Here is a 20,988-nt window from a genome sequence, read left to right as displayed (position 1 = left end):
AAAGGCAGATGCCCAACTGACTGAGCCCCCAAGGCACCCCTTGAAAAAATTTTTTTCCTGTGATGAAACCTTCTAAGGTCTATTCTCCTAGCAAATAAGTATTACAGTTTTATTAACTATGGTCACCATACTGTACATTATATCCCCATGACTTATTTATTTTATAACTGGAAGTCTGAATTGATAAAGATTTTTGATGTCTGGTGTTAAATTCAAATCCCAGATTTGTTTTTATTATAGACTCAATTTAATTAATTTATTTTTGTACTCTGAGCTTTGATTGATGCATAGCGATTGGAGGAGAGATCATGAAACAAAAAATTATGACCTGGTGGGCCATGAGAAATACACAAGAATGACCAGCACAAAATGCAGTAAATCATCAGTTTGACAGATGCTGTGTGAATTTAACTTATGGAATCACTTTTATTTACTGAAAGTAAATTATTTACTCATTTAGTTATTCATCTCTTATTTCAGTAGGATTATTGGTACTGGCCAAGGTTTGCGTGTGTGTGTGTGTGTGTGCGTGCGTGCGCATGCATCAACATGGTGTGTATATTATGGGAGCTTTATATATATGTTTGTAAATGTGTAATTCCTAGGTCAGATTCTCTTCCATATATGGCAGGTATAGAATAATGTAGTGGGAAAAACCCATAAAATTTTCTGAATTCAATATGAGAAAATTAATATTCTAGACTCAGCTCTGCTAAAATGTTTTATAATTATATCCATGGTATTTATAGAAGATTATTTTAGCATGTGTATAGTAAATACAGTACATAGTAAACATAAACTGTTATCATTAATAGTTTTCTGCATACTCCATAAAAACATTGTTGGGGATATCTTTATTATGTTCATCTAGTTCATCCATATTCTTAGGTTAAAGAAACATCATATAGATGCCTCTTTGAATTTATTGCCTTGGAAATTCGTTCTGTTGAGATGAATGAGGCAGTAGGGATTACAGTGTGCTTTTTTGTCCTGCTTGATTGTTAAGAAACTCCAGGACTGTGTTTAACTGTGAAGACTAAGATTTTCCATATAATTCTTCCCATTTTTATTATCCTTATTGCATATGTGTCTTTAATGGTAAACTGCTTTGAATAATTTTTTGAAGTATATAGAGTATGAAGAAAAAAATATCACCCCAACAAAGCACCAAATAAGAGTTAATCCTGTAGGGCAGGGAGGAAAAACAACCCTGGGTTACCTTGACCAGCATCATTTTGGTGTGAGCTTAGAGAACAGATAGATTTCTATAGTGAGGGGCGCCCGGGTGGCTCAGTGGGTTAAGCCTCTGTCTTCGGCTCAGGTCATGGTCTCAGGGTCCTGGGATCGAGCCCCACATTGGGCGCTCTGATTGACAGGAAGCCTGCCTCTCCCCCACCCCGTCTGTCTCTCTGCCTACTTGTCTCTCTCTCTCTCTCTCTGTCAAATTTAAAAAAAAAAAAAAAAAAAAAAAAAAAAAAAAAAAAAAAAAAAAAAGACTACTATAATGACTAAGCAGATATTTAGTAAACAAATTTGATTTTCATCTTTCTTTGACCCTATAGATGTAACATGTAAAATGTAGCCTAAATAGGTGTATTTGACCAATATTTATTGAACATTTACTTTGTACTAAATTAAAATCCACATTGATGAAATCATAAAAGAGGATAATGAAACTTTTAGTTGTTAGTAAGTTAAGTCAGAATTTACTGCACTATTTTACAAACTATATAGTACAATTTTACAAATATTCCTAACCAGAACTGGCTTATATGTGAAAAAGAGATGTTATGAAAGGTAGACCCCTTCAGGTAGAATGCAGAAGATTGGAGTTCTAAAATGGATTATTGACATTAATGGAGATCAAGTCTGTACTTTCAAGTGAAAATAACTTAACACGGACTGCCAGAAAGTGTGCCTGGCACTGTTCTAAATTCTTTGTGTGGATTAACTTGCTGAACCCTTATAACACTCTATTGAGGTAGGTTCTGTTACTCTATCATTTCATTTTTCTGACAGGACATGTAAATCTGAGGTCACATAACCTGTCCAAAGTCCAAAGCATGTTGGTAATAAGTGACAAACCAGGATGAGAATTCAGAAGGTGGCTCTGATCTAGACATTGTGCACTGCCAAGAGCATAAATTTAGTCCTGCCTCAAGCTAATGAAATTTCTGGCAAAATATATGAAGCTTTAGTACATTATCTAAATTTGTAACTTATTGGAATATTATCATTAGCCTTTTGTTGGGATGTGGCCATTTTATATTTTAAAAAGTGCTTAATCCATATGATTTAAAAAAAAAATTATTTATGTTAAAGAGAGAGACAGTGAGGGGCACCTGGGTAGCTCAGTGGATTAAAGCCTCTGCCTTCAGCTCAGGTCATGATCCCAGGGTCCTGGGATCGAGCCCAGCATTAGGCTCTCTGCTCAGCAAGAAGCCTGCCTCCCTCCCACCTCTCTCTGCCTGCCTCTCTGCCTACTTGTGATCTCTGTCTGTCAAATAAATAAAATCTTTTAAAAAGAGAGAGAGAGTGTGTGTGAGTGCAAGAGAGCGGGGGGAGGGGCAGAGGGAGAGGGTGAGAAAATTTCGAGCAGACTCCATGCTAGAGTGCAGAGGCCCATGCAGGACCTCTATCCCAGGACTCTGAGATCATGACCTGAGCCAAAACCAAGAGTGGGATGTTCACTGACTGAGCCATCCAGGTGCCCCAATCTATATAATTTTTTTAAAAGATTTTTAAAATTTATTTATTTGACAGACAGAGATCACAGATAGGCAGAGAGACAGGTAGAGAGAGAGGAAGGGAAGCAGGCTCCCTGCCAAGCAGAAAGCCCGATGCGGGGCTCGATCCCAGAACCCTGGGATCACGGCCTGGCAGAGGCTTTACCCCACTGAGCCACCCAGGCACCCCCAATATAATTTTTACCAAAAAATTTTTTAAGTTTTTTATTTAAGTAATCTCTACCACCCAATGGGGGACTTGAACTCATGACCCTGAGATCAAGAGTCACGTGCTCTTCCAGCTGAGCCAGATGGGTGCCCCAATCCATATGATTTTTATTACATTTGAAGCTCTTCTGCTTCAATGGAATATACAACCAGATTTCATAATATACCAGTGGCTCAAATTCCAGAAACCTAATGATGCCAACATTGTAGGAATATACCTAATCCACCATAAGGAATCCATATCTATAAGCTTTTCAGGGCAGGAAGACTCTCAGCGATTATTTGGTAAAGGGGTGTCTGGGTGGTTCCATTGTTAAGCATCTGCCTTCGGCTCAAGTCATGATTCCAGGGTCCCAGGATGGAGGCCTGCACCAGGCTCCTGGCTCAGCCGGGAGTCTACTCCCTCTCCCTCTCTGTGTGCTCACTGCTCTCTCTCTAGCTCTTTCTCTCAAATGAATAAAAAATAAAATCTTAAAAAAAAAAAAAAAAGAAAGATTATTTGGCAAAGACTACTCCCAGATCAACAATTCTTTCTCCATTATCCCTAAATGGTCATGTAGACCTTACTCAGACATTTGCAGCATTGTGGAGAAGAAAAACTCTGAGTCCTTTCAAGGAAGGAACTGTGCTTTGTCTGTCCTTTATCTTTGAATCCCCAGCACTCAGCACAGTGCCTTGCCAAATTAGACATTAAGAAATATTTGTTGACTTGAAATGAAAGAACATACTTTGGGAGTTAGCTACTCCTAGGTTTGAATTCCTGCTGTATCACTTACCAACTGTGTGGTACTGACAAATTACTTTTGCTCTCTAAGCTACACTTCTTTAACTCTGATGTGGAGGTGGTAATACTAATGTGTAGGTCCTGTGCAAAATATCTGGAGCTGCTAAATGACTGTTTATTCCCTTTCTTACAAATTCTTCCCAAGGATGCCCACCCTGTCACTTGGCAGCTCTAATTGTTAAACTGCTCTTTTTTTATTAAATGAAAAGTTGACTTCCTGTCATTTTTACCGGTTGGCCATATTTCTAGCCTCTGGATCTACAGAGGGGAAAAAAAAGATTATATATATATATATATATATATATATATATATATATATATATTTATATTTTAAAAATATTATATATATCTAATTAGATATATATTATTTTTTTAGTTTCCTATCCCACTTGACAATTTTAGCCTATGCCCAAATATTTGCAAAGAATTATCTTGTCTTCTCTTTTTCAGACTAAACATACCTAGATCCATTAACATTTCTTTATGTAACATGGTTTCAGGCTGCCTTACCTTCTTAGACTAGCATCCAGTGTCTCTTAAAAATGTGTGTCTGCTTTTAAAAAACATAATTAAGTGTCTTTACCCCTATTATAAATATCCTTGAAATTTTGAATCATTGGACCTAGATTTTGAGTTTCTCATCTTAGTGTTTTAATTTCTTCGGATTTCCAACTTTGCAGTCCTACATTCATTCATTCAACGAAAGTCTCTTAAGTGCTTACCATGAGCCGGATGCTTGGGGAACATCAGTGAGTCAAAAATTCAATAATAAGTGGTTGTTTTCAATGTTAAAACAGCTAAATGTATTTAGAAACTGTTTCCTTCTACTCTTTATTATCTGTGGAAATAGAGAGTAAGCTGTGTTTTAGACAATCTATGTGATAGATCGGATGTTTGCACACCTCCCTCCCACCCCCGCCACTGCCAAACATTCTTATATTGAAACTAACCTCCAATGCGGTAGAATTTGGAGATGAGGTTTTTAGAAATGATCAGGTTTTAAGGGTGAAGGCCTTGTGAGTGGCTTTAGCACGCTCATAAAAAAGATGTTCCTAGCCCCTTCTATCATGTGAAGACACTGCAAGAAGATGGCCATCTCTGAACCAGGAGGAATGCCCTCACTTGTCACAGAACATGCCTGTGCCTTGATCTTGGACTTCTGGCCTCCAGACGGTGAGAAATAAGTGTTTGTTGTTTAAGCCACCCATTTTATGGTATTTTATTGTAGCAGCCAATGGGACTAGGACAACATATAACATGTTGTATATTATAGGCATCTAAGTCTCTTATTAAAACTACAAAGATGTGGTACTTGCTGTGACAAAGTGAAAAACACCCTCTGAAGCCAGATTAAATGTTATGACCTCAGTCACTAAATACATATTCACTTTATTCCAAGGAGAGCCAGCTACTTTAAAAAATTGATTTGCTTATTTTATAAACAGATGGTTTGGTAATAGGGTTGAATTAGAAACCAGGAAATCTAGGGGTGGCTGGGTGACTCAGTCGTTAAGCGTCTGCCTTCTGCTCAGGTCATGATCCCAGGGTCCTGGGATCCAGCCCCTCTTTGGGCTCCCTATTTGTTGGGAAGCCTGCTTCTCCCTCTCCCACTCCCCGTGCTTGTGTTTCCTCTCTCACAGTCTCTGTCTCTGTCAAATAAATAAATAAAATCTTAAAAAAAAAAAAAAAAAAACCAAGAAATCTGAGTTCATGTCTTTACTATTTTACCCATTGTGTGATTAAACTTTTCATTTCCCGTATAAACATTATAGGAACTTTATTAATAACCTGTCCTGTTCCCCATGATTTTGTTAAGGATAAAATATCTTCATGAAAATGCTTTATAAGAACGAAAAGGAAATACTCTATTTATTGTTTCGAGGTTTGGTTATCAGACTTACTCACACATAGCAAGACAAATAAATTAGAAAGATGTATTGGAGTATCGGGAAAGGCCTCAGCACCTTCCAGTAATAGCAAGAATAATGCCTGACTCCTGACACCCAAAGAGGAAACAACACATATATTAAATCCAATAGGTTGAAAAAGGAGAGTTGTCTAGGTGTTCTATCCATGTGACACAGCCTTTCACACCTGGCTTGTTCTTGAAAGGGTCATTACGTTATGAGTACCACATCAAATGTGCTTACAGATGATCCAAGTCATGGGGCAAGATTAAGTTATTTAATTAACACATCCAGTAAATAATAAAGCTTTTCTTGTAGTCTCTGATATTGGTCATTGGGAGCTGTGTTTACACATCACTGAATGAGCTTGACACTTCCAACTGAATGATGATTTTTACCATTCTGTAAATGGCTTGGTGATAGCTGGAAAATGATCTGTTTTCCTGGCATGTCCCAATTTCTCCCCAGCTCTCCACTCTTTTTGGGAATGGACCTTATGCCTCTTGGAATGATGCAAGCCCCAGTGAAGAATTAACAGTGTTTTAATTGGTTTAAATAACTAATAACAATATCATAGCTAACATTTTTGAGAGCTTACCATGTTCCAAGCATGATATCAGCACTTTAACCTCATCATCTCATTTAATTCTCTCAACAGAATTACAAGGCGTGCACTGTTTCTCTGTTTCCTCTCAATCTTTACTCGCCTCTACTTGCGAGGCAAAGAGGCTGAACAGCTTGTCTAGCAAGTAGTCAAGCTGGCTTGAAAATCTGACTCTGGAGCCCCTGCTCTTAATTATGTTAGTGCCTGCTGTTGGTTTATTAATTCCACTGGAGAGAGCTATATTTCTTTTGGAGGAAAAGTTCTTTCCAACACTTGTTAAGGTACTATAAACAAATATCCCTAATTAATATCATCAGGAATTTGAAAGCAAGAGTTTAATGATATACAGACAATTCACCTTTGAATCATGGGGATTTGATGATGCCTTTGGGAAAAACAAGTTACATAAGTGGGCTTATTTGTAGGACTAGTTGAAAATTATAAGCTTATAGAATTTGGGGGGGTGGAGGTAGATCTGCAGTCCTATGAATTTTAACAAATAGATTCATGTAACCACAGCCACGATCAAGATGCAGAACAGCTTCATCACCCCAGAACCTCCCCTGTGCTGTGCTACTCCTTTGTAGGCATACCCTCCCCCACTCAATTTCTGATAACCAATCAACTATTCTCAATCACTGTAGTTTTACTTTTTCAGGAACGTCATGTAAATGGAATCAAACAGCATATAACCTTTTGAGGTTAGGTCTTTTCTCTCAGCATAATGCCTATGAGATTCATCTAAGTTTTTACATATATCAATAAAGTCTTCCTTTTTTTTTTTTAATTTTTAATAAGTCTTCCTTTTTGTTAAGGAATAGGTTTCCACTGTGTGGGATGTGCTATAGTTGTTGATTTTTATCAGTTCACCTGTTGAAGAACATTTGGTTCATTTTCAGATTTTGGCAGCTATAAACAGAGCTGTTATGTACATTCATGTGTATTTGTATTTTTGTGTGAACATAAGTTTTCATTTCTCTGGGACAAATACTAGGAGAGTGGGAATTCTTAGTCAGATGGTATATGTGGGTTTAACTTTTTCAGAATGGCCATACCATTTTGCCTTTCTTCTAGCAATGTGTAAAAGTTCTAATTTCCCTTCATGCTTTCCAACATATGACATTATCAGTATTTTTAATTTTAGTCATTCTGACAGGCGTGTAGTAGTATCTCATTATGGTTTTGTTTGTATAATGGCTAACAATTTTGAACATCCTTTCATGTGTTTATTTGCCTTCCATATATTTTCTTTGATAAACTTTGTTTGAGGTTTTTTTCCACTTATTAGTTGTATTATTTCTTTTCATAGGTACGTTTTGAGAGTTTTTTATATATTGTGGCTACAAGACCTTTGTAAGATAAGTGATTTGCAAATGTTTTGTCCTAGTATTCGGCTTGTCTTTTCTTTCTCTTTAAAGTGTCTTTTGCAGAGTACAACACTTTTCATTTTGATAAAGTCTAATGTGTCAAAAAAAAATTAGAGAGTTGGGGAAAGGCTGGAATGAGTTAAGGGGGTCAAAAGCTACAAACTTCCAGTTAGAAAAAATATAAGTCATGAAGATATAATGTAGAGCATGGCAACTATAGTTGATAATACTGTATTGCATAGTTGAATGTTGCTAAGAGAGTAGAGCTTTTTTTAAAGATTTTATTTATTTATCTGACACAGAGAAAGAGAGAGAGAACACAAACAGGGGGAGTGGGAGAGGGAGAAGCAAGTTTCCTGCGGAGCGGAGAGCCCGATATGGGGATCGATCTGAGGACCCTGGGATCACGAGCTAAGCCGAAGGCAGATGCTTAACGACTGAGCCACCCAGGCACCGCACTAAGAGAGTAGATCTTAAAAATACTCAGCATATGCAAAAAATTCTATAACTCTATATGGTGACAGATGCTAACTATATTTATTGTATATTATATACTTTTTGTGATCATTTTGCAGTGCATGCAAATATTGAATCATTATATTATATACCTGAAATTAATATAATATCATGATACCTGAAGCTAATATAATATCATGTGTCAATTTTACCTCAATAATAACAACACATTTTATGTGTCATGCTTTTAATATCAGATTTAAGAATACTTTTCTATCCCCATGTCATGAAGATTTTTTCCTATATTTTCGTTTTAAAGCTTTATAGATTTAAATTTAGCTCTGTGTTCCCTTTGAGTTAAATTTTGTGTAAGGTATGAAGTTTAAGATGAGGTTTATTTTTTTTTTTTTTTACATATAAATGTCTGATTGTTCATCACTATTTGTTAAAAAGACTGCATTCCATTGAGTTACCTTTGCACCTTTGTTGAAATCAATTGGCTATATTTGTTTGGGTGTATTTCTACACTCTCTATTCTGTTCTGCTGATTTATGTGCCTGTCCCTTTACCAGTACCACACTGTCATGATGAAGTCATAGAGCTAACAGGAAGCCAAATCTTGTAGGATCTTATAGATCTTTGAAAGGATTTTGGCTTTTGCTTTGAGTGAAATGGAGTTACTGGAAAATATTGAGCAAAAGAGTGACATGACTTTAATGAGGCAAGGATAAACGTAGGAAATTTTTGCAGTCATCCAGATTTGAGAAGATGGTGGTTTGGGCCAGAATGAGAGGTGAAGGTGGTGAAAAGAGGTCATAAATTATGAATGTTTTTTTTTTCTTTTAAAATTTTTATGTATTTATTTGACAGAGAGAGAGAGAGCACAAGCAGGGAGAGCAGCAGAGGGAGATGGAGAAGCAAGCTCCCCGCTGAGCAGGGACCCCCCCCCCTCCTAATGCAGGACTCAATCCCAGAACCCTGGGATCATGACCTGAGCCAAAAGCAGAGGCTTAACCATCTGAGCCACCCAGGTGCCCATGAATGTATTTTGAGAGTGGAGCCAACATGACTTTTTAAAGGGTTGGATATAGAGACAAAGAAATGAGGAGGAGAAAGGATGACTCCAAAGGTTTTAGCTTGACCCATTGAAAAATGGAATTATCATCAGCTGAGATGGGGAAAGTGTCAGGTGAAGCAAGTTTTAGGAGGGAGGATCAGAACTTAAGTTTTGGATGTGTTGAATTTTAAATTTTGATTAGACCTCCAAGTGTAAAATATGGATGGGTTCTTAGACATGAAGGCTTAGAGTTTGGGAGAGAGATTTAGGGATAGAAATATAACTTGTGGATTTATCAGCAGATGTATGTTATTTAAGGAATATCAGAGATGTCGTCAAGACCAGAGTATAGATAGAAAAGGTGGAGGACCAAGAACTGAGTCCTAGACTACCTCAGTGAAATTGGGGACAAGAAAGGAAACTAGCAAAGAAGACTAAACATCCTAGTGGGGTGGAAAGGAAATAAAGAGAGAATGGTTCCTGGAAGACAAATGAGGAAAGTGCTATCTCTGCAGGAGGTTATCAACAGTGCAAATGCTGCTAATAGGTCAAACAGTGAGGAAACTAAATAGACTTTTGGATTTAGCATCAGTCACCTCAGTGAGAGAGGTTTCCATGGAGTGGTGGAAACAGAAGTCTGATTTGGAGTGGTTTAAGAGAGACTGGATGGAGAGGAGTTGAAGACAGAAAATAGAGACAACTTTTTTTTTTTTTTTTTTTTTTTTTTAGTTTATTTGCAAAGACCAAAGAAATGAGCAGGTAGCTGGAGCTAGGGGACAAAATGAACTCAAGAGAAAGTTGTTGGTTTTTATTCTTTTATTTTTTTTTAATGTGAAAGAAATAATAATGTAACAGTGTATGTGAGTACTGATTGCTGATGGGTAACCTAGCAGGGAGGGAAATTTTAATGATTTAAGAGGAAAAGGGGAGAATGCCTAGAACAATTGATTTCCTTGATTGAAAGAGAGAGCAATGAATGGGACCTGGTACCAAAAAATGGAGGGATTGCCTTTAAAAAGGAGCAAGGAATAGGATGCCTGGGTGTCTCAGTCGGTTGCCTCTTGATTTCAGCTCAAGTCTTGATCCTATCAGGGTTGTGAGTTCAAGCCCTGTGTGGGGCTCTAGGCTGAGTGTGGAACCTACTAAAAAAAATGCTGATTTGGGGGCACCTGGATGGCTCAGTTTGTTAAGCATCTGACTCTTGATTTTGGCTCAGGTCATGATCTTGGAGTCGTGAGATCGAGCTCCACATCAGGCTCTGCACAGGGTGTGGAGTCTGCTTAAGATTCTTTCTCTCCTTCTCCTGGCCCTCTCCCAACCTATGTGGTCCCTACCCCCCATTCTCTCTCTCTCAAAGAAAAAAAAAAAAAAAAAGGAGCAAGGAAGTTTCATCTTTGGCAATACCTGGAAAAGCAGAGTATGTGGATGTAGACGTAGGTACTTTGTTAGGTGTGAGCGGACAGAGTCTTTCCAAGTCCTCTTCAGGCTGCTTCATTTTCCTCACTGAAGCAGGAAGCAAGGCCAGTAGCTGAGAAGAAAGATGGGGGAGGTGTTATGTTTTGAGGAGAGAGAAGTAGTGAAATAATCACCTGGGAGTGAGTCACTAAGGTAGGACGGGCTGAAGCAGGAGGAGGACATCCCTCAGGAAAAGGAATTCCAGGAATCAAGATCATCTGTGTACATATTGAGAATGCCAGGAATTAAGACTAGACCAGAATTTCTAGAGATACTAGTGGTAAGCCTGGAGCTGAAGTCTTGGAGAAATGAGGAAGAGAATGTGTTGGTGTGTGAGAGCTGACAGTGTCCGTGCTGGTAATGGACAGTATGGAGGGTTTAATGCTACCCTGCTGCCGCTCCCTTGTCCCAGTGAAAGCTACTGTTATTTGTGTCCCCCCAAAATGTATATTTATCAGCTCAAGAAGAAAATCTCCTAATGCCTTGAGGTTTGAAGCAGAGGAATTTCAGGGGAAGTGGGAGGGAGACTGCTCTGGAAGCAGCCATGTGGAGCAAAAGGGGCACCCATTCCACCTCCAGGCCAGCACTTGAGAGGGTTGCCGGGGAAACAGTGTCCCCAGGGAGAGTCAGGTTTCCATTACATCGAGGTAAGGAGTGCACTACACACATCTGTAAAACTGATATGATGCCTGCTGTGATCCCATATGCTCAGTCCGTGGATATCAACTCAAATGCATGCATTATCGTAAGGAGCATATACACTTAATTTCTCTTTTTGAGGACTGGAAGTGTTTTTTCCATGATTTCAGATGTTGGATTATTATGTTTGTCAATGAGAAATAATATAACAGCTTTTGAATAGCTCTGAAAATGATGTCAGTTGATCTTAACACAAAAATATTATTAGCTTTTTTGAGATTAGAGAGGTGATAAGGTACAACATCTTTATAATCCCAAATATCCAGATGTTGGACCTCATTTGGACACAGCTTCAAAATAGTACCTTCTTTGTGATGCCTTTGTTTCTGCATTAGACAATGTGAAGGGGCATTAACTTCTGGCCTGAGATGATAGTTGCATCAGTTTCCTGTGTGATAGCCAGTCATTAAACCAGTGCCAATTGGGGAATTAAATGGGAAGCTGCAGGGAAGGTCAAGCCAAAGTTAGAAATGGTGAGAGAGCATTGCTCAGAACATCCTGTAGAGATGGAAACTCAGAAACTGACAAGTTTTAAAGAAAGTCTATTTTTAAAGTAATCCTGCATAGTCTACTTTTTTAAAGGTAATTAAGTTTTTATTAATTATCATTCACATTTAAAAATAATAAGCAGTAGGGCACCTGGGTGGCTCAGTGGGTTAAGCCTCAGCTTTCGGCCCAGGTCATGATCTCAGGGTCCTGGGATCAAGTCCCGCATTGGGCTCTCTGCTTGGCGGAGAGCATGCTTCCTCTTCTCTGTCTCTGCCTGCCTCTCTGCCTACTTGTGATCTTTCTCTGTCAAATAAGCAAATAAAATCTTAATAATAATAATAATAATAAGCAGTAAAAGGCAGCCTGCTTTTCTAATGTAAAATCAGTATATTTATTATATATATGTGTATATATTTCTTTCCTCTCTCCTTCCCTCCCTTTCTTCTCCCCTTCTCATGCCTTGCCTTCTCCCCTTCCTTTTCATATCTTTGGAATAGTCAAAACACCAGCTTTCTGCCTCTTGGAATATAAGAAGAAAGATATGCACACAGTCCCTTTTCTACACATTGATTTTTGGACTAAAAATAGCCTGATTCAGTTTCAAACTTTACTCTCACACCAAGCTCAGGTTTTGCTCTCTGTGCAGACTCGGTAGAAGGAGAAGTAATGCACAATCAGCATTTCAGCTGGAGTGCTTAGTGGACAATTTTAATCTTTTTTTTTTTTTTATATCTTGACCTCTATTTCCAAAGAACATCCTGGTTGGCAGGTCTAGCCTGATTAAGATTCTGCTCAGGCATTTAATTCTCCTAAGGGAATTTATAGCTTAATCTAACAATCAAGAATACCTGAATCTACTCAGAACTTAATTTCTTGAAGGTTATAGGAAACTTATACTTGAGCAAGGCAGAGAGGGCAAAGAAATTAGTGAATTTAGGGATATAATGAATTTTGATGTATATATTTTGAATTATACTTTTTAATGCTTAATCAAATATATATACATATGTATTTTTTAAAGACTTACTTATCTGTTTTAGAGAGAGTGCTCACACAACTGTGTGCGTGGTGGGGAGGGGCAGGGGGAGAAGGAGGGAGAGAGACTCTCCAGCAGACCCCCACACTGAGCACAGAGCATGATGTGGGGCTTGATCTCGTGAGCCTGAGATTACTACCTGAGCTGAAATCAAGAGTCGGATGTTCAACTGACTGAGCCACCCAGGTACCCCCAACAAATATATTTTTTTAATGATTTTTTAAAGATTTTATTTATTTATTTGACAGACAGCGATCACAAGTAGGCAGAAGAGTTGGGCAAAGAGAGAGATAGGGAAGCAGGCTCCCCGCCAAGCAGAGAGCCTGATGTGGGGCTCGATCCCAGGACCCTGGGATCATGACCTGAGCCTAAGGAAGAGCCACTGAACCACCCAGACGCCCCCCCACCACCACCACCAAAATATATTTTAAAAACTAAATGTTGTAGAGATGCCTGGGTGGCTTAGTCGGTTAAGTGCCTGATTTCAGCTCTGATCCTGGGATGGAGTTCTGAGTTGAGCTCCCTTCTCAGTGGGGTGTCTGCTTCTCCCTCTGCCTCTGCCCCTCCTTCTGCTTGTGCTCTCTTTCTCTCACACACACTCTCTCTCTCAAATAAATAAATAAATAAAATTAAAAATGTTATAAACCAAATAATACTAAATGTATTAATAGACCCAAACTTTAACTTGCAATTTGAGTTAGAGTAGAATACTATGTATCCCATAAGAAAGGCTTACATGTTGATTACCTTCTTAACTAGCTTTCTCATAATCACTTACTTTTTCAATAATATTAAAAGTACTTGGGGCGCCTGGGTGGCTCAGTGGGTTAAGCCGCTGCCTTCGGCTCAGGTCATGATCTCAGGGTCCTGGGATCGAGGCCCACATCGGGCTCTCTGCTCAGTGGGGAGCCTGCTTCCTCCTCTCTCTCTGCCTGCCTCTCTGCCTGCTTGTGATCTCTCTCTGTCAAATAAATAAATAAATAATCTTTTAAAAAAATAAAAATAAAAAATAAAAGTACTTGGATTTAGAAATAGTTCTCTGATAGAGCTTTGGTTTCATTAAAGCAATCTTTCAAGAGGCAGAATTGTAACTAAACATCTCTTCTGAGGCTACCACAATATAAAAATCCTCACTACCTGCATTACATTGAAGAAATCTAGAATATCAAAATATATTTCCTCATGGAAATATGGGATTTGACACACACTATAACCCCACAATTGTTTTTAAACAAGGTAGAGATTTGGCTACCTGTACAGAGAAATGGCCTTCAACCTTTTTCTGGATGGCCAATTTGATTATTAGAATGAATAATATAAAAGAACCTGTTGGGATAACAGCACCCACCTCACCTCCCCAGCTATTAATGATGGTGAGCCTGGGCCTTGAGAGTAATGAACACCTGGCCTCATTATTTGAATCGATCTTTCACTGGCAATGCTCACCAAAGAAATGGTGGTTTTATAACCTTTTTTCATTATCATCTCCTTAAAGGAGCCTTTCAAGGTATTTTTTTTTTTCTAATTACCACAAAATTAAATACTGAGGAGTAAGGTTTTATAGAACAGGATAGAGCTTGAGGGGATCACAAAGCAATGTAATATCTAAGACTTTTTTCACATCCCCAACCCCTCTTGGGCTGCATTAAGTTTCTAGGGCTGCTGTAACAAAGTACTTCAAATTCTATGGCTAGAGAATAGGTCTTTAGTTTCTGGAGCCTAGAAGTCTGTAGGTTACTGGGCTATAGTCAAAGTGTGGACAGAGCCACAGTCTCTCTGAAGGTGCTGGAGGAGTGTCAGTTCCCTCTCTTAGCTTCCACCCTTTCCCAGATTCTAGAACTGCATTCCACGCATACATTGGCTCAGGACCCTGTCTTCCACCTATCAAAGTCAGCATTTTAGCGTCTTGCTTCAGTGTCGTAGTGCCTTCTTTGTCAAATCTTCCTCTGCCTCCCTCCTATGAAGACACTGTGATTACATTTAGGGTCTACCTGGATAAGCCAGGATAATCTTTCCATCTCAAAATTCTTAACCTATTCACATCTGCCAAGTCTCTGTTACTATATAAGGTAACATTCGCAGGTTCCAGCCATTAAAACTTGGATATCTTTGGGGGTCATTATTCAGCCAACCACATGGCTGATACCGTCCAATAGGAAAGGCACCACTAAGAAATAAAAAAAGAAAGAACAGAAGATGATAAATATGTAACTTTTGCTAGTAATTATTTCTTTATAGAGGATATTTTATAGGTTATAGATATTTTGTAGATATATTTTATATCTATAAATATAGATATATTTTATAGATTATGTATTTATAGATTATATTTTAATCTATTGAGGGCACTTGTCATTAGAAAACATAAGACATGTCAAAAATAATAGGAGTCAAAAGAGTAGAGTTGGTGATGCCCATCTTACTGTGGTGTATTCACCCATCCATTTACTCTGCATCACCCTTTCTGCTGGGGCCAGTCAGCAGAGAAGGGCAATGAGTCACTCCAAGGTCAGACAGTGTTATTACCTAACTCTTATTGTGATGGGCAAATCCACCAGTAAGCTTCAGACTGAGAGAAAAACTATTGAGTTGGCAAATGCTTTCGATGTGTACGTGCAGATAGTCATATGTAACCACGGTTTTCACACTCTATGGCAAAGAGAGAGATGAAAATGAAATGAAAAGAGAAATGGGAATTCTGTGTTGTATTTTAATGTGCTGCAAAGGGGCTCCTGGGTGGCTCAGAGGATTAAGCCTCTGCCTTCAGCTCAGGTCATGGTCTCAGGGTCCTGGGATCGAGCCCCACATCGGGCTCTCTGCTCAGTGGGGAGCTTGCTTCCCCCACCCTCCTCTACCTGCCTCTCTGCCTAAATGTGATCTCTCTCTCTATGTCAAATAAAAAAATCTTCTGTGCTGCAAAACTTCTTCATAAATGACCATTCTGTTAAGGACTCTGTGCAAATGCTGTGCCAAACACTACTGAACATACCCAGCGTGTGCAATGCAATGTGTACCTCGAAGAGACTGTTTGCAGGGATAAAATAAATATATAATTACGTACAGTACTGGAAGGCACTTTTCTCTCTCTGGGCTGCTCAGGACAGTTGCCTGAATTAAAGCAGAAAACATCTGCCTGACATCTTCTCAGTAGTACACAGCCTGATCAGTGCCCTTTGGGAAATACCCAGGGGCTACTACTTGGTTCTCCAGAGAAGTATTATTAAAGACTTACTGCCAGGTTCTTCTTCGTTTATTGTAACAAATATCTTAGATAACCTTGAAATTGATCAGTTCTCTATTAACAGTCCATGAGTTGTACCTCTCTCTGAAATACCTAGAGGGTATGATAGAGGTTGAATAATGTATTTAATGTAATTGTGGAGGTTGAGCTCAACAAGAGCCCTTATGAAGTCCAACTAGATTCTTAGGCCTCTGGTCAAACTGCTTCTGGAGACAGACTTTTCCTGACATATTTCACCAAATCATAGGCTAAAAACCTTCCTACTTACCCTTATTCTTGGGCAAATAGGCCTGGGCATCTTAATCTTTTTTTAAAAAAACTGAGTTGCTGGGCAACTGGGTGGCTCAGTCCTTAAGTGTCTGCCTTCGGCTCAGGTCATGATCCCAGGGTCCTGGGATTGAGCCCCACATCGGGCTCCCTGCTCTGCAGGAAGCCTGCTTCTTCCTCTCTCTCTGCTGTTCTCCCTGTTTGTGTTCCTTCTCTTACTGTGTCTCAGTCTCTCTGTCAAAGAAACAAATCTTTAAAAAAAAAAAATTCAAAAACTGAGTTGCTGGGAAAATTTTATTGAAGCCCAGCATAATAATATTTCATGTTGGATAAAGCAGATGTATAAAAGGAAAATTGTATTAGGAAAAAACCCTGAAAAGTGTATTATTTAAAACTTTGTAAATAAATGAAGTTAGAAGCTTTGGGTTTTGTTTTTAGAGCTAGGTGCAGATTTTGCAAGTATTTTTTCCCGCATAGTTGCTGCCTTTTAACATTGGTTCTGCACATATGAGCAGAGTCATGTTAGGCGAGTGAGACAGTCTCTTGGGGCCTCAATATTGTTATCTGTTAAGTGGAGATAAGAGTAACACTTACCTCCTGGGCTGTTGTGAGGATTAAATGAATCCTTACATGTGACACACTTGGAATAGCACCTGCACATGGTTAACACTGAGTCGGAGTGAGCCATTTTATTATTTCATTGTTGTTCAAATATCTTTAAAAAATATATTTAGGATTATTTCTCTAGAAAAGCATTCCAGAAGTAGAATTATGACATCAAATGATACAATGTTTGGGGTTTGTTTTGTTTTAAGATCATATGTATAGGGGCGCCTCGGTGGTTCAGTCAGTTAAGCAGCTGCCTTCGGCTGGGGTCGTGATCTTGGGGTCCTGGGATCCAGCCCCACATTGGGCTCCTTGCTAAGTAGGGAGCCTGCTTCTCCCTCCCCCCTCTGTCTGCTGCTCCTCCTGCTTGTGCTCTCTCCCTCTGTCAAATAAATAAATAAAATCTTTATTAAAAATATAAAGATCATATGTGTAGCTGTATTGCTTTCTTAATTGATTAAAGCAATTGATGCTCTCATCGTAATAGAAAAGAATTCCCATTTCCCTGAGCCCTGGCAAGCATTAAGCTCTAACTCTTTCAGGTTGCTTATTTGCTATGTGCGTAGTGACATTTCAGTTCTAATTTATAAGGTCATTGACGGTAGAGACATGATTTATCTTGCTCATCTCTGTATCCTAGCATAGAGTTAGGCATATAGCAGACACAGAAAAAAGAACAGATAGATGAGTGAGAAATTGACCACTTTCATTAAATCGTAGAATAATTAATGAATAAATCCATTTATTAATTAAGAAATAATTTATGTTCCTTAAGGTTTTGCACATCTATTTATTAGGTTTTAGTGTTTCTATTACATATGTATCTGTTTCAAGAAATTGATTTTTCTTTTTTTCATATTTATTTATTTATATTTTAATTCCAGAATAGTTAACATAGTGTTATATTAGTTTCAGGTGTACAGTACAGTGATTCAACACTTCCATACATTACTCAGTGCTCACCATGGGGAGTGTGCTCTGGATCCCCCTCACCTATCTCATCAGTCCTCCCCTCTGCTTGGAGTTGATTTTTTTAATCATTACTGAGTATTTCTTCCAGTTTGTTATTTGCCTTTTGATTTTATTTTACTTTTGACCTGCTGAAGTTTTGGCAGTTCTGTTTTTAAATCTTCTGCTTATACTCCTATGAGATTCCTCTTAGTAATTTTAAGCATAGAATGTTTTCCCCTCTTTTTCCCATTCACTTTCTCAAAACTATGAAACTTTAACGCTCATTTATATCAGTTTTGATGGTTTTATTTTTACTTTTATATATTTTTGAAAAGATTTTACTTATTTATTTGAGAGAGACTGAGAGAATGAGCACACGTTGGGGGCAGAGGCAGCGGGAGAAGCAGACTCCCTTCCCTCCGAGCAGGGAGCCCAGTGTGGGACTCCATCCCAGGACCCTGAGATCCTAACCTGAGCCAAAGGCAGACACTTAACCAACTGAGCGACCCAGGCTCCCCAGGTTTTTACCTAATGCATTTACTAATGCTTTAGTCTATGTGAGATTCAGTTTGGTGTATAGAACAATGTGAGTTTAAGTTAAAAATCTCCCCTGAAATGGTTAAAACATACCATTTATAGCATGGTGCCCCTCTTTTAGATTATCCTTCTATATACTTTTTTTTTTTTTTTTTTAAAGTAAGCTCCACACCCAACATGGGGTTTGAACTCATGACCCTGAGATCAAGAGTCACATGCTCTGAGTGCTGTCACAGTGGATGTTCTCACATCCACTGAGCCAGCCAGGTGCCCCTTCTTTTCTATAATTTTGATTTAAGTTTATTATAAACAGCTAAAACTGGGAGAATCAGAATACATTACAGGTTTAAAAAAATAACAACAACAAAACCCAGAATATTTTTATAATGTTGGAGAATAAAAGAAATGAATGAATTGTTAGTAATTTTCAAGTCAAGATAAATAAGCATATTTAATGTTATTAATGTTTTCTACAATACACAATTTTTATGATTTGACATAGTTCTTTAAGACCTGATTGACAAGCTTTTAAAATTAGCTTAAGTCCTTCAGTTAAGGGTTTATAATTTTGTTAAGAGACTCAGTGTTTTTACTTTAAATATTAAAAATACATTACTGGGGCACCTGGGTGGCTCAGTGGGTTAAGCACCTGCCTTCAGCTCAGGTCATGATCTCAGGGTCCTGGGATTGAGCACTGTACTGGGCTCCCTACTTAGTGTGGTCTGCTTCTCCTTCTCCCTCTGCTCCTCCTGCCATACCCACCACTTCATTCTCTCTCTGTCTCAAATTTTAAAAATCTTAAAAAAAAAAAAAAATACAAGACTTGGGGCACCTGAGTGGCTCAGTTGGTTAGGTGTCTGCTTGGGTCATGATCCTGGGGTCCTGGGATTGAGTCCCCCAGGGAGCCCCATGGCAGATTCCCTGCTCAGCGGGGAATTTATTATTTTTTTTAAGAGACTTTTATTTTTTTTAAGATTTTATTTATTTACTTGACAGACAGAGATCACAAGTAGGCAGAGAGGCAGGCAGAGAGAAAGAGGAGGAAGCAGGCTCCCAGCTGAGCAGAGAGCCCAATGTGGGGCTTGATCCCAGGACTCTAGGATCATGACCTGAGCGGAAGGCAGAGGCTTTAACCCACTGAACCATCCAGGTGCCCCCGCCTTTTTAAAAAGATTTTATTTATTTATTTGACAGACAGAGATCACAAGTAAGCAGAGAGGCAGGCAAAGAGACTGAAGGGGGAAGCAGACTCCCTGCTGAGCAAGAGCCAGATGCGGGGCTAGATCTCAGGACCCTGGAATCATGACCTGAGCCTAAGGCAGAGGCTTAACCCACTGAGCCTCTTCTTCCTCTCTGAGGAACTCACTGAGCCACTTCTCCCTCTCCCTCTCTCCCTCCCCCTGCACTTGTGCTCTGTCCCTATCCCTATCAAATAAGTAAATAAAATATTTCTTTTTTTTTTTTTTTTTTTTAAAGATTTTATTTATTTACTTGAGAGAGAGACAGTGAGAGAGAGCATGAATGAGGAGAAGGTCAGAGAGAGAAGCAGACTCCCCATGGAGCTGGGAGTCCGATGCGGGACTCGATCCCGGGACTCCAGGATCATGACCTGAGCCGAAGGCAGTCGTCCAACCAACTGAGCCACCCAGGCGTCCCAGTAAATAAAATATTTCTAAAATTTGCAAGACTATAGTCAAATTTCCTTTTGCTTGATTAGTCAGCAATAGGTTTTGACTAGCCTCCTGAAACCTAAATATTCAATAGCCTAAGGGTTTCCTATCAGGTCCAAGAAAGTTGCTATATATGTAGCTTCTGAATAAATAAAGCATTTTTTGGTCTGAGTGATTTTCTTGGTAATTTCCCTTTTTTAAAAAAAAAATCAATTCCTTTCTTAAGGATATGTATTTTCTTTTCTGAAAGAACACCTACATTATCCTGTCCTCACTGCATTGCGTTTTCTATACTGTCTTTCCTATTTTATCTTATTTCTGTTCCATCCTGTTAATCTGTCTACCTACTCTTAGGTAGGTAGGTACAAATCACTCTTAGGTAGGTAGGTACAAATCACTCTTAGGTAGGTAGGTACAAATCACTTTGTAGTTATTGCCATGTGGCAATGTTTAAGATTTACTAGTACTGTTTTTCTCTTATTTTATCTTTTGTTTCAATTATTTTGGTGACCTTTTTATTTTTAGTTTATCAATCTGCCTGCATTTTTGATAGATAGTACCATTTGGAAGACACACTCAGGCTCCCTTTTCTTTTCCTGTGCTGTTTTAATATTTCTTCTAGGAGGTATTTTAAAGTCATTAATTCAGTTGTCCTCAAGTAAGAAGACTTTTTCTTTATCAACTGTTCCAAAATTAAAATCATTGCTTTCATATATATTCTCTAAAATGAAATATGGAAACCAGTGATACAACTAGACATTGTAAAACTCAAGACGAAAGTTATTTAGTATTTGAAGTAGAAAGTTCATAATACCAGTCTAATTTTTTTTTCCTGCTAATGAGTGCTCGGTCTGACAGCTCTTCTATTTTATTTTATTTTATTTTATTTTATTTTATTTATTTGACCT

General features: G+C 38.5%; 1 protein-coding gene across 9 annotated transcripts in view; it reads left to right on the top strand.

The window, feature by feature from the left end:
- The window catches only part of BICD1 (BICD cargo adaptor 1), a 230,220-nt gene that overhangs the window by 102,265 nt on the left and 106,967 nt on the right, over window positions 1–20,988 (top strand). The window lies entirely within an intron of this gene.

This window comes from Mustela lutreola, chromosome 8, assembly GCF_030435805.1.
Source record: "Mustela lutreola isolate mMusLut2 chromosome 8, mMusLut2.pri, whole genome shotgun sequence".
Lineage (NCBI taxonomy): Eukaryota > Metazoa > Chordata > Mammalia > Carnivora > Mustelidae > Mustela > Mustela lutreola.
This window is presented reverse-complemented; position numbering and strand designations above follow the sequence as displayed.